The sequence below is a fragment of the Physeter macrocephalus genome, chromosome 14 (genome assembly GCF_002837175.3).
Source record: "Physeter macrocephalus isolate SW-GA chromosome 14, ASM283717v5, whole genome shotgun sequence".
NCBI lineage: Eukaryota > Metazoa > Chordata > Mammalia > Artiodactyla > Physeteridae > Physeter > Physeter macrocephalus.
The window spans coordinates 56,150,394-56,164,762 of NC_041227.1; positions in this window are offsets into that span (position 1 = coordinate 56,150,394).

Below are 14,369 nucleotides of genomic sequence, written 5' to 3' on the forward strand. Positions count from 1 at the left end.
CCTGCTTGCCACAACTGGAGAAAGCCCTCGCACAGAAACGAAGACCCAACACAGCAAAAATAAATTAATTAATTAATAATAAAAACTCCTACCCCCAACATCTTCTAAAAAAAAAAAAACAAAAACACAGCAAACACCACATATATTCAGCAGTGAAAGACTGAAAACATTTCCTCTAAGAACAGGAACAAGATGAGGGTGTCCACTTTTGCCACTTCTATTCAAACATAGTACTGGAAGTTCTAACCAGAGCAATTAGGCAAGAAAAAAAAATAAAAAGCATGCAAATTGAAAAGGAAGAAGTAAAATCCTCTCTATTCATAGATGATAGGATCTTATATATAGAAACCTTAAAGATTCTGCAAAACAAAACAAACAAAAAACCCCACAACTGTTAGAGATAATAAACAATTTCAGCAAAGTAGCAGGGTACAAAGTCAGCACACAAAAATCAGTTGCATTTCTGTACATTAACAATGAATAATCTGAAAGGAAACTTATGAAAACAGTTCAACTCACAATAGCATCAAAAAGAATACTTAGGTATTAACCAAAGAGGTAAAAGACTTGTACAATAAACTATAAAACATTGCTGAAAGAAATTAGATAAGACATAAATAAATGGAAACACCATGTGTAATCTTCATGGATTAGAAGATTTAATATTGTTAAGATGTCACTACCCAAAGTGATTGACTGATTGAATGCAATCCCTATCAAAATCCCAATCATCTTTTTTTTTTTTTTTGCAGAAATAGAAAAAATCCATTTTAAAATTCATATGGAAGCTCAAGGGACCCAAAATAGCTAAAACATCTTGAAAAGGAAGAACAAGTCTGGAAGACTGACATTTCTTGATTTCAAAACTTTTAACAAAGCTACGGTCATCAAAACAGTGTGGCAGTGGGACTTTCCTGGCGATCCAGTGGTTAAGACTGCCTTCCAACGTGGGGGGTGCAGGTTCAACCCCTGGTTGGGGAGCTAGGATCCCACATGCTCACAGCCAAAGGGCCAAAACATAAAACAGAAGCAATATTGTAACAAATTCAATAAAGACTTTAAAAATGGTCCACATCAAAAAAAAGTCTTAAAAAAACCCCAAAAAACAGTGTGGTAGTGGCATGAAGAAAGATATACAGACAAATAGAATAGAATAGAGAACCCAGAAATAAACCCTTGCATATATGGCCAAATGATTCATTGACAAGGGTATCAAGACTATTTGATGGAGAAAGGACAAATGGGAAAACTGGTTGTCCACGTGGAAAAGGAAGTTGGGGCCTTACATAACACCGTATACTAAAATTATCTCAAAAGGGATCACAGACCTAAGTAAATGTATAAAACTCTTAGAAGAAAACACAGGGGGAAGGCTTCACAACACTGGATTTGACAGTGATTTCTTGAATATGACACCAAAGGCACAAGCAACAGAAGAAAAAATAGATTCAACTTATCAAAAATTTAAAAATTTTGGACATCATAAGACAATATCAACAGAGTAAAAAAGCAACCCAGAGGATGGAAGAAAATACTGGCAAATCAAATTTGTGATAAGGGATTAATACCCAGAATATGTAGAAAACTCAAAACTCAACAACAAAAAAACCCAATTTGAAAATGGTCAAAGGACTTGAATAGACAGGTCTCCCAAGATATACAAAGAGCATATGACCAAAAGCACATGAAAAGATGCTCAACACCGGTAATCATTACAGAAATACAAATCAAAACTTGTAATGAGATAACACGTCGTACGCATTTGGATGGCTACCATTTTATTTTATTTTATTTTTTATTTTTAAATTTTATTTATTTTTGTTTGCATTGCATCTTCATTGCTGCATGCAGGCTTTCTCTAGTTGCAGCAAGCGGGGACTACTCTTCGTTGTGGTGCGCAGGCTTCTCATTGCAGTGGCTTCTCTTGTTGCGGAGCACAGGCTCTAGGCGCGTGGGCTTCAGTAGTTGTAGCACGCGGGCTCAGCAGGTGTGGCTTGCAGGCCCTAGAGCGCAGGCTCAGTAGTTGTGGCGCATGGGCTCAGTAGTTGTGGCGCATGGGCTTAGTTGCTCCGCGGCATGTGGGATCTTCCCGGACCAGGGCTCGAACCCGTGTCCCCTGCATTGGCAGGCGGGTTCTTAACCACTGCGCCACCAGGGAAGTCCTGACGGGTGTACGCTTGTTCCTCACTTTCTCTGCTCTGACCCCACTGCTCTGCCAAGACGCCCATGGCACATTTTGGGAGCAAGAACGTTTTGTAAAGCGAGTGCACTAGCACATCTCCACGTCCACCACCTTAACTTATTTAAAATCCTTACAGTCCCGCGAGGTGGAGATAACAGATCGTCCCCATTCTACCCCATGGGGAAGGGAAGCGCCTTGCAAACCCAAACACTCTGAAGAAGCTCAACAAAGATCCTGGAAGGACAGGGATTGAGACTCAGGCAGATGCTCACCCCTCTGCAGCCTCAGTCTACCTGTCAGGTGGGAACAATGTTGTTCACCTCACAGGGTGGACGGGAGAACCCAGAGAGAGGACAGTTACAGAGCATGAGCGTACAGCAGGTGCTCAATAAATGGTCCTTCCCCCCGCTTGCTGTGGAGACTGGGCAGCCCCATTACAGCGTCCCATGGAGGAAACAGGCCCAGAGAGGTATGACAACGTGCCCAAGGCCGCACAGCACGGAAGGCCAACTCAAACAGAAGCACAACATGCTTGTGGGGGAGGGGCTGCTGTGTCCAAGCCTCACCTTTGCCTGGACTCCCTCCCCAAGGATTGTGGGCGTGTGGAAATGAGCAGATCAACCTCGATGTGTCTTTTCCAGAAAAAATAATTAAAATAATAATTTCCTCTCATTTCACACCGCTATTCTGTGAACGTTCTGGCTTCTGCATTATCTGTCCCCCTGCCATGTCCCCTGCTCTGTTTCCTTTCTCTTGCTGTTTCCTAGGCACAGTATTTATCATGTCGTGTCCTTTGTCTTTATGTAATCAGAGTTTTCTGGGAAACAGGTAAGTGATGAATCCAGTAGATGTTCTGTGTGCGCAGGTTTTTTAATTTGCACACCCCCTGAGGTGGCCTGACAAGCTGTCACCTGGGACACTGGCTGGGGCTGAGAGGTTCAGAGAGGCCACCTTCCGCCTCAGGGACATCCATATCGTCCCCATCACTTTGGGGGACGGGGCACCTTTTGTGATGAGAACAGGACCACCCGAGGCCGACAGCCCCAGGGGGCCAGATCCTGGCCCCTCCAGCCCATGACTGGCTTCTTTCACTAAGCATGATGTTTTCAAGGTTCATCTCTACTGTGGCACGTGTCAGTACTTCCTTCCCTTTTATGTCTGAATAGTATTTCATTGTATGGATAAACCACATTTTATTTACCTACTTTTACTTTCTGTGGCTTTGTGGGGTCTTCGGTGCTGCCAGCATCTGGCCCTCAGCTCCTGGTTCCCGGTGAGTGATGCTCAAACACCCCCTGCCCTCAGTATCCTAGTGGGTCTCACATTTGACGGTAAATTGCCATCACACAGAGGGCCTGTTAAAACCCAGTCGCTGGGCCCACCCCCAGAACTTCTGCTGCTGGACGGCTGGCTGAGACTTGAGAACCTGCATTTCTAACGAGCTCCCAGGCAACGCCCCTTCCCCCAGTCCGGGGACCACCCTGGAGAACCTGGGCAGCAGAGGTCACAGCAGCAGTGACTGAAAAAGAAGTATTAGGCACAAACAGCTACTGAATGACTGCAAGATTCTGGGCCCTGAGTGGAGTCCTTCACATAAATATCTCATCACTCCTCACCCCAACCTTATAAGGCAGGCGCTGTTACTACCCCCATCTCACAGATGAGCAAACCGAGGCCCAGGGAGATTAAATGGCCTTGCTGCCGAGTCTAGGAATATCTGTACTGGGGACTTCACAGCCTTCCCAAGCCAGTGGGGAGGCATCTGGGTAGAAGGGCACTCATGGCTCTTCCCACAAGGGCAAATGTTCCAAGACAATAGGCCGCAGGTCACCCCACTGGTGAGAGCCGAGGGCAGGACTGAAACCCAGGCCTGGAGTCTCTGAAGGTTGTGTTTGCGTCTGGAGACGTAAGGATAGTCCCAAGAATCCTCTCTGTGCCTGTCTCCCCACCTCCCCTCATCCCTTCTACACCTCTCCACCCACCTTCTTGACTCTCCCATGGCTCAAGCGTGCTAAGCCCTTACCTACCCCGGTCCCTTTTCACATGCTGGTCCCCCCCCCGCCTGGATTGCTCTCCCTGCCTTTTCTGCCTGGCTCACTCATTCTTTGGGTCCAACTTGAACATCACTTCCCCAGAGAAGCCTTTCCTGACCTCCTGGTCTACCATTATTTCCAGTCTCTCATAAACTGTGTAGTATATATCAATACTTAAACATTTATTTGTAAGTTTGCTTACTTATGATGGCAGCTGCCCCTGCTCTAGAGGGAATGGACCATGTTGGTTTTATGCACCATTGCACCCCCAGTGCTGGAACGTAGTAGACACTCAGTAGATATTTGTTCAGTGAATGAATAGTGAAGTGAATGACCACTCACTTTTAGGACTCTTCTCCGTATCTCCTGGTTAAAAGGAACGATTATCTACCTTCATCTATGAGACTTCTCTGAAAAGCTGTCCAAGATGCTGATTGGACCTTGGCCCTAACTGTAATAGCCCAGAGAGTAAAGGCTTGGACTGAAGCCTTATTGATCACTGCATCCCAGCTCATGCCTGGCCCCCAAGCAGATGCTCTGTGAATGGGGGTGATGTGTTGGTCTTCTCAGGTTCACCCATCTTTAAACACCCCACCCAGGTGGCTATGAACCCTGAACTAGGGACGGGGTGCATGTGGGCCCCAAACACATCACTGGGACCATGATACATCAGTTTACCCTCATCCCCGAGGGGCACTCCATAGACTTTCTCCAAGGATGGGGCTCCCTGTATTCTGTGCTGGGGGATTCTGTGTCTGCCAGAGAACAGGTCTCTTGAACATTTCTTTTTGTGGTTCCCTAACCCTGACTAGGAAGAGGAATGCAAAACCTGGATCACCCAGAGGCCGACAATTTTCTGATGCTGAATATTGTAAGAGCTTTTTCATTCTTTACAAAACAGAAGTGTTTCCCTGTCCCACTTGAAATGAATTAGGTGAATTTGAGTGGATTGTTTTGTCAAGTTACATGAACACGTGGACAATAATTCTGACTTATCTCTGCAGTACAACTACAATGTCTTAAAGCCCACCTTTTTATTGTTATTACAGTAACTTGCATTTCTGTGTCTGTGTGTTTGAAGATTCACAAATGCTGCTGGGACGTCCGTCTCTACATTTTGAAACCTTTCAGCATTAAGACTCAAGAATGAGTACTGGCTTCTTTTCTGAGGATCTTACCCATTGCTTACTGTCTATACACTCACGATACCCCAGTTTACATTCAGGTCCCACGGGAACGTCTAATGGGCATCTCCAACTAAATATGCCCCAAATGGAACTCCTGAGGCCTCCCCCAAACTTGCCCCTCCTCCTTTCCCCTGTGTAGGTGAAGGGCTGGTTGTTTCATGTCCGCCCAAAACTCATGTCTACCTGAATCTCAGAATGTGGGCTTATTTGGAAATGGGCTCTTTACAGATGTAATTAGTTATTAAGATGAGGTTACTGAAGTCGGGTATCCTAACTCCAATGACTAGTGTCCTTATAAAAAGAAGAGAAGACACACAGAGACAAAGCCTGTGTGAAGATGGATGAAGAGATTGGAGTGATGCAGCTTCAGGCCAGGGAACACCAAGGATGGATGGCCACCACCAGAAGCTGGAAGACGCAGGAAAGGACCCTTCCCTAGAGCCTTCAGCTGGAGTGTAGCCCTGCCAGAACCTTGATTTGGGACTTGTAGCTTCTAGGATTATTGGAGAATAAGTTTCTGTTATTTTCAGCCATAAAGTTTGTAGTAATTTGTTAAAGCAGTCACAGGAAGGTAACACACTATCCAAATCTATCTGCTTCTGCCATCACTCCCCACTCTAGGTTACCATCACCCTCACCTGGAGACCCAGCAGCCTGCCAGCTGGTCTCTGTTCTATTCCCATATGCATATGTACATATGTATGTACATATGTATACACACACATATACACATACATATATATACACACAATACATACAAATTATATATAAGTAGGTATGTATATGCCATGTGTGTAATATACACTAGTGTATCACATGTATATTACACCTAATAAGATAGAGTATTTCCTTCTTCCCAGAAAGTTCTCTCCTATGGATGCAACTAGAGATTATCATACTAAGTGAAATAAGTCAGAAAGAGAAAGACAAATACCATATGATATCACTTACATGTGGAATCTAAAACATGGCACAAATGAACCTATCTAGGAAACGGAAACAGACTCACTGACAGAGAACAGACTTGTGGTTGTCAAGGGGGAGGGGGGAGGGGAAGGGATGGACTGGGAGTTCGGGGTTAGTGGCTGCAAACTATTACATACAGAATGGATAAACAACAAGGTCCTACTGTACAGTACAAGGAACTATATCCAATCTCCTGGGATAAACCATAATGGAAAAGAATATAAAAAAGAATGTACATATGTGTATAACTGAGTCACTTGGCTGTACAGCAGAAATTAACACAACACTGTAAATCAACTATACTTCAATTTTTTTTTTAAAGCCTAAAAGAAAGGAAGTTCTCTCCTGCCCCTTTCCAGTTAATTCCTGCCCTACCCCGCCAAGCACCCACTTTCTGATTTCTATCACCGTAGATTAGTTTGCCTGTTACTTGGCATCATATAAATCAAATCGTATAGTATATACTCATTGTAACCGGCTTCTTTTACTTGGCATAATCTTTGGGAGACTCATCCATGGTTTTGTGGATATCAATAATTTAGTCTCTTATTGCTGAGTTATTCCACTGGATCAAATAATGTTTTAAAAATACAATCAGGTCATGTCATCCCTGTGTTTAAAACTCACTCAAGAGCTCTCCCTGGGCTTAGGTTGAAATGCAATCCCTGACTGTGGCCCCGAGTCTTGCTGACCACGCTAATCCCATGACTTGGCATGACCTGCCCTGTGGCCTCCTTCCTCTACCTCAGATATGCCCACCTCACCCTGGATTCTTAGTCTGATGCTCACATCTCTGAATCTTTCTCATCCTCTGTTCTCAAGTCATGTGTCTTCTTCTCAGAGCAGCCATCCTTGGCCATCCTGTTGTAAAACAGCATCACACATACCCCCCACCATGTTCTATTTTATTCTGAATTATCTTACCATTTGCTTGTACGTGACTGGTCCACCCCTACTCCACAAGCTCAGCCTTGCTCACCATTACAATCTCAGCCCCTAGAGTAACTCCCCAGCATAGTGGGATATTATTCAATATTTCTTGAATAAATGAAGTGATTTGCAAAAAAGTTCACATACAGGTTATGTTTTCTGTGTTATTCATTAGAGCTATTCATTGATATCCCTGGTTCCCTCCTTCTGGACACTCTTTGAGGTTAGGCATAGCCATGTGACTTGCTTTGGCCTGTGAAATTTGAAAGGAAGTGATACATGTCTATTCCAGGTAGAAGCTTGCATGGTTGGTGCATGATTCCCCTCCCTTCCCTCTGTGATGGTGCAAATTTGTGTTGAGAGAGACCCTCTACTGGCCTGGGCAACAGGGTAGCTCCAATGACCAGCACCCTCTTGCTGACCTCTACTGAACACATATTATGAACAAGAAATAAACTTGTATGAAGACAATGACATTGGGGGATGTTTGTTACTGCAGCATAACCTGTCGTATCCTGACTTGCTGTCTTCTCCAATGCGTTCTCCACATTCCTCTCCTCCCACTCACTCTTTTTTTTTTTTAGAAACAGGTTTTGGTTTTTTTTAAACAAGTTATTTATTTATTTATTTATTTTTGGCTGCATTGGGTCTTCGTTGCTGTGTGCAGGCTTTCTCTAGTTGCAGCAAGCAGGGGCTACTCTTCGTTGTGGTACGCGGGCTTCTCAATGCGGAGCATGGGCTCTAGGCATGTGGGCTTCAGTAGTTGCGGCACGTGGGCTCAGTAGTTGTGGCTCATGGGCTCTAGAGCACAGGCTCAGTAGTTGTGGTGCATGGGCTTAGTTGCTCTGCGGCATGTAGGATCTTCCCGGACCAGGGATTGAACCCGGGTCCCCTGCATTGGCAGGCGGACTCTTAACCACTGTGCCACCAGGGAAGCCCCCCACTCACTCTTGAGCCCCTCTGATCTAGCATTTCTCGGCCTCTGACCTCAAACGACTCTGTTAAGATTACCAATGACCTCCCCATGGTGAAACCCGATGGTCAAATCTTGGTTCTCATGTGACTTGACCATTACAGCATCGTTATTTATCTATTTATTTATTTTTGGCTGCATTGGGTCTTCGTTGCTGTGTGCAGGCTTTCTCTAGTTGCAGCAAGCAGGGGCTACTCTTCGTTGTGGTACGCGGGCTTCTCAATGCGGAGCATGGGCTCTAGGCATGTGGGCTTCAGTAGTTGCGGCACGTGGGCTCAGTAGTTGTGGCTCATGGGCTCTAGAGCACAGGCTCAGTAGTTGTGGTGCATGGGCTTAGTTGCTCTGCGGCATGTAGGATCTTCCCGGACCAGGGATTGAACCCGGGTCCCCTGCATTGGCAGGCGGACTCTTAACCACTGTGCCACCAGGGAAGCCCCCCACTCACTCTTGAGCCCCTCTGATCTAGCATTTCTCGGCCTCTGACCTCAAACGACTCTGTTAAGATTACCAATGACCTCCCCATGGTGAAACCCGATGGTCAAATCTTGGTTCTCATGTGACTTGACCATTACAGCATCTGATGAAGCTGCTCATTCTCTCCTTGTAACCTTTTCTTCACTTGGGAGACAGGATGCCACACCCTCCTGGCTTCCATCTTACTTCTCTGGATACTCTCATCCGTTCTCTCTTGCTGGTCCTCCTCATCTCCCCACTTCTTCCTACAGAGCACCCCAGGGCTTGGTCCCAGACCTCTCCCCTCCACTTATGAGTGACTGCATCTGTCTCCTGGCTGCCCCATGCTGATGACCCCCAGATGTATGTCTGTCATGCATGCTGCTCCCTGATTCCCAGCCTGTATTTTCACCTGCTCACTTGACAGCTCCATGTGGCATCTCATCAACATCTCAGACTTAACACATCCAAACAGAGGTCCTGATCATCCCCCACGAGCCTGCTGCATCCCTGACTGTTCCTTCCTCAGGGTCCCTGAGTAACTACAATGAGCAGGCCAGAAACTCTGGACTAATCTTTCAGTCCCCTTTCCCCCTCCATGCCTCACACATCCTGTTTATTAGCAATTCCTGTCAAAATATATCCAGGGTCCTACCTCTTCCCACCACCTCCTTGGCTACCACCTTGCTTCAAGCCACCTGCCCCTCTCACCTGGATTATTGCGTTAGCCTCATAACTGCCCCGGCTCTCACCCCTGCCCCCATACTGATGATTCTCAACCCAACAGCCTAAAAAAATCCATCAGAAAATGTCACTTTTTCTTAAATCCCTCCAGTTTCTCCCCACCTCTCTCACAATAAAACCTACCCTGTTCTAGAGTCACAGATGTAGAAAACAAATTTATGGTTACCAGGGAGAAAGGGGGAGTAGAGGGATAAATTGGGAGCTTGGGAAGGACATATACACACTACTATATCTAAAATAGATAACTAATAAGGAACTACTGTATAGTACAGGGAACTCTACTCAATACTCTGTAATGACCTATATGGGAAAAGAATCTAAAAAAAGAGTGGATATATGTATACATATAACTGATTCACTGATTCACACCTGAAACTAATACAACATTGTAAATCAACTATACTCCAATAAAAATTAATTAAAAGAAAACCCTACCATGTTTAACAAGGGCCTATAAGGCACTAACCATACAGCCCCTAACACCTTCCTCCCCGGCCCCAGCCTTCCCTCCCAAGACCCTCCCTCAGTTTCTCTAGCCACCCTACCCTCCTGGGGTATCACGCTCCCCCTTCAGGGCCTTGCAGTTGCTACATCTTCTGCTCAGGACACGTTGTCCCTAGATGTTTGCTCAAATGTCACCTTCTCAGTAAGGCCCTCTCTGATCAGTCTATTTAATTACTTGGTGGGCAGGATTCTAAGTCCCCAGTGACCATCTAGAGGGGCTGAAACCTATGAAATGATGGGATGTCAGTCCAGTGATTACATTATCTACACAGGGACAAAAGCGCTTTTGAAGATATAATTAAGGTTACTAATCAGTTGACTTTGAGTTAATTGAAAGGGAGAGTATCTTGTGGGCCTGACCTAATCACAGGGGCCCTTTAGATACGGCTCTAGAGATGAGAGACAGAGGAGGCCAGAAGTCCAAAGCATGAGAAAAATCTGGCACCTGTTGCTGCCTTTGCAGATGGAGAGGACCACACGGGAGCAGCTCCCAGCTGACAGACAGCAAGGAAATGGGGACCTCAGTCCTACAGACAGAAGGGACTGAATTTGTCAATAACAAGGATGAGCCTGGAAGTGGATTTTCCCCACATCTTCTAGATGAAAACTCAACCCTGCTGATACCCTGATTTAGCTTGTGATGCCCTGAGCAGAAAACCTAGCCAAACTCTGCTAGACTTCCAATCTCCGGATGTGAACTGATACATGTGTGCTGTGTATCAGCAGCTATGTTTGAGGTAATTTTCTATGCAGCAATAGAAAACTAAAACAAATAACAACCTTCAAACCCCTAGAGTGGGAGAATATATTCACAATCCACATAACCCACAAACAGCTCAGATCCAGAAGATAAAGAACTCCTACCAAACAATAAGAAAAAGACAGGCAAAAACAAATAACAACCTTCAAACCCCTAGAGTGGGAGAATATATTCACAATCCACATAACCCACAAACAGCTCAGATCCAGAAGATAAAGAACTCCTACCAAACAATAAGAAAAAGGCAACCCAATAGAAAAATGAGCAAAACACCTGCTCAGATGCTTCATGAAAGAGGGTACTCAAGTGGCTAGATAAAACATATGAAAAAGTATTAAATGTCATCAGTCATCAAGGAAACATAAATTAAAACTGCATATATCTGGTGAAAACCATGCCTCAAATAGATACATGCACCCCAGTGTTCATAGCAGCACTATTTACAATAGCCAAGACATGGATGCAACCTAAATGTCCATTGACAGGTGAATGGATAAAGAAGATGTGGTACATATATACATTGGAATATTAGCCATAAAAAGAATGAAATAATGCCATTTGCAGCAACATGAATGGATCTAGAAATTATCATACTAAGTGAAGTAAGTCAAAGACAAAGACAAATATCATATGATATCACTTATATGTAGAATCTAAAAAAATGATACAGATGAACTTATTTTCAAAACAGACTCACAGACATAGAAAACAAACTTATAGTTACCAAAGGGAAAAGTTTCGGGGGAGGGATGAATTAGGAGTTTGGGATTAACATATACACACTACTATATATAAAATAGATAAACAAGAAGGACCTACTGTATAGCACAGGGAACTACACTCAATACTCTGTAATAACTTATATGGGAAAAGAATCTGAAAAAGAATAGATATACAAATATGTATAAGTGAATCATTTTGCTGTACACCTGAAACACAACATTGTAAATCAACTATACTCCAATACAAAATAATAAATTTAAAAAAAAAAAACCTGAAATGAGACAGCACTCCACAACTACCAAAATCCTAAAATGGAAAAAGGCAGGAAATACCAAGTGTTGGCCAGGATGTGGTACAGAATTTTCATCCTGCTGGTGGGAGGACGAATCACTAGAAACACTTTGGAAGACTGACATATCTACTGAGGTTGAACATATGCGTCCCCAAGACCCAGTAATTCTGCTCCTGGGTATATACCCAACAGAAATTAGTACATATGTCCAATACAAGTCAGGCATAAGAATATTCATACATGCATTATTCATAGTGCCTTACAATGGCCAGGCTCTCCAAGGCCTCTCTGACCTCACCTCCCTCTATTCTCCCCCTTGCTCACTTTGCTCCGTCCTCGTTGGCCTCCTCGCTATTTCCAGAACACAGCAGGAACTCTCCTCCCTGAGCCCTTTGCACTTGCTGTTCTGTCTGCATGGGAATCTCTTGCCTTGGAGCAGTAGTCTGCAATTGGGGTGTGATTTGGCCCCCCAGGGGACATTTGGGATGTCTGGAGATGGCTTTGATGAGCACACCTGGGGGGTTGCTACTGGTATCTGGTGGGTGGAGGCCAGGGATGCTGCTCAACACCCTACAGCGCACAGGACGGCCCCCCCACCACGGAGAATTCCCCAGTTTAGAATTGCCCAAGGTGCCGAGGTTGAGAAAGTGCCCAACTTCCTTCAAGTCTTTGCTGGAATGAATGTCACTCCCCTAGTGAAGCCTTCCCAAACCACCCTGCTGAAAATTGTAAATGACCCTTGCACAGGACACTCCTTTCACACAGCCCTGTCTTTGCTTCTCCATGATAGTCATCACACCATATATTTTACCTGTGAATTTATTAGTGTCTCTCTCCACTCATGGAAGGTACGCTTTTACAAGGCAGTGATTCTGGTTTGCTCTCTGAATTCCTAGCCCCTAGAAGAGGTGCTCCATAAACATTTGTTGGATGGATACCACACTAAACGAGAGGAAAAATAACCAAACTTTACTACTGTGCCCAGCAATTTTATTTACTCTCCTACACTGACAGCAAAGATTGCATTGAAAGGTAGGAGACTATGGTTGAGAAAGCACCAATAAGCAACGATCGAAAAGGAAGGCTTCTCATCTGCCTATGTTTTACTTGTTACAGTTTGCTTTCAAGGTCCAGTGTTTTGCTATTGAAATTGGACTTTGTTCAAGGCAGCTGGCCGTCACTGTCAATAAAATAAACTTGGGGGGAAAAGGGAAAAGCAGAGGCAAGGATCACTCATGTTCAGAGAGCAGATCATGACACCATCTGGTTATAAAACCTCTGATGGCCAGAGGATACTTTGTGCTGGATGGTGTGATCCCACTAGACAAATGCTTTCCTTTACCACCCCCTCCCATGGTTCTGATGTGAGAGTTTTAGGTAAAGGGACTCAGAACCTGGGCTGGCTCTGACAGACAGGAGGAGGAGGAGGGGGAGGGGGAGGGGAGGGAAGGAGGAGGGGGAGGAGCCTGTGAGGGGCCCTACAATGACGTCCGCTTCTCTTTGGTGTGTGCTTCCAAAACCCTTGATCATGTGACCTTGTCTGCAAATTTCTGAGCATGAACTCACAACAGTTTTTTTAAATTTAGAAATTATGAAATGTGTTCAAATGTGCTGTTTATAATACATACAACCTCCAAAGAAAAGTTTTCAAAGAACGAGATTTTCAAAAGTGAAACTTTTAGGTTTATACTACTCCCCAGTGAACTGTCTTAACTGTCCTCTGGGGCATGTGTACTCCGTCTTGGCAACAACTATTTTAAGTGCAGTTTCTAAGATTCTTCTCAACTGGCTCCATTACAGCAATCACAGCAAATGAATTGGAGGCCCAGCAGCAGGAAGTTTTGTCCCAAGAGGGCCATTAACCTCCCAGCTGTCACCAGCCACATTCATCATGATAAGAGGCTTTGGAACTAAGAACAAGAGAACAGGGCTAAAGACATCTGAGACCATTTCCAGCCTTTCTTTTCTTCTATACCTCCTTCACCTTTTCTTCCACCCCCTTCTAGAGCTTCCTATGTAAGACTACTGAATTCGGCCGGGTCAAATTCAAATTCATCCAAATTGGATGGGCTGAGGAAACATGATGGGCCACCTGCACATAGAGGTCAAGGACCCCTCCCCAGTGTCCAGCCAGTGTGTTTCTGGAGGCTACTGTGGCAGAGACTTGAAATGCCTCAATATCCATTCCTCTCTCCTTCTATAATGACAGAACACACAATTTTTATGGGGGCACCTGCCCACCTAGGATATAAACTGTATTTCTCAGATTCTTTGAAGTTAAGTGGGGCCATGTGGCCAAGTTCTGGCCAAGAGGATGTAAGCAGAAGTGAAATGTCCAATTTCTTTAAAAAGAAAGATGCTTGTCCTCCCTCTCTTCCTTCCTGCTGGCTAAAGTGTGGCCATGAAGGGGGGGCCAACATCTTGGGCCATGTGGACAAGGGCAACGTCTTAGGGGTGGCAGAGCAACAAGATGGAAGGAGCCTGGGCCCTTGACAACTTTGCAGAGCAGAGCTGTCTCTGTCTTGTTCAGGCTGCAGGTATTCTGAGTCTCTTGTTTGCAGCTGAGACTATGTAACACAGATAATGACAAACTAGATAAAATCCAGGAAAAGTTCACCATAT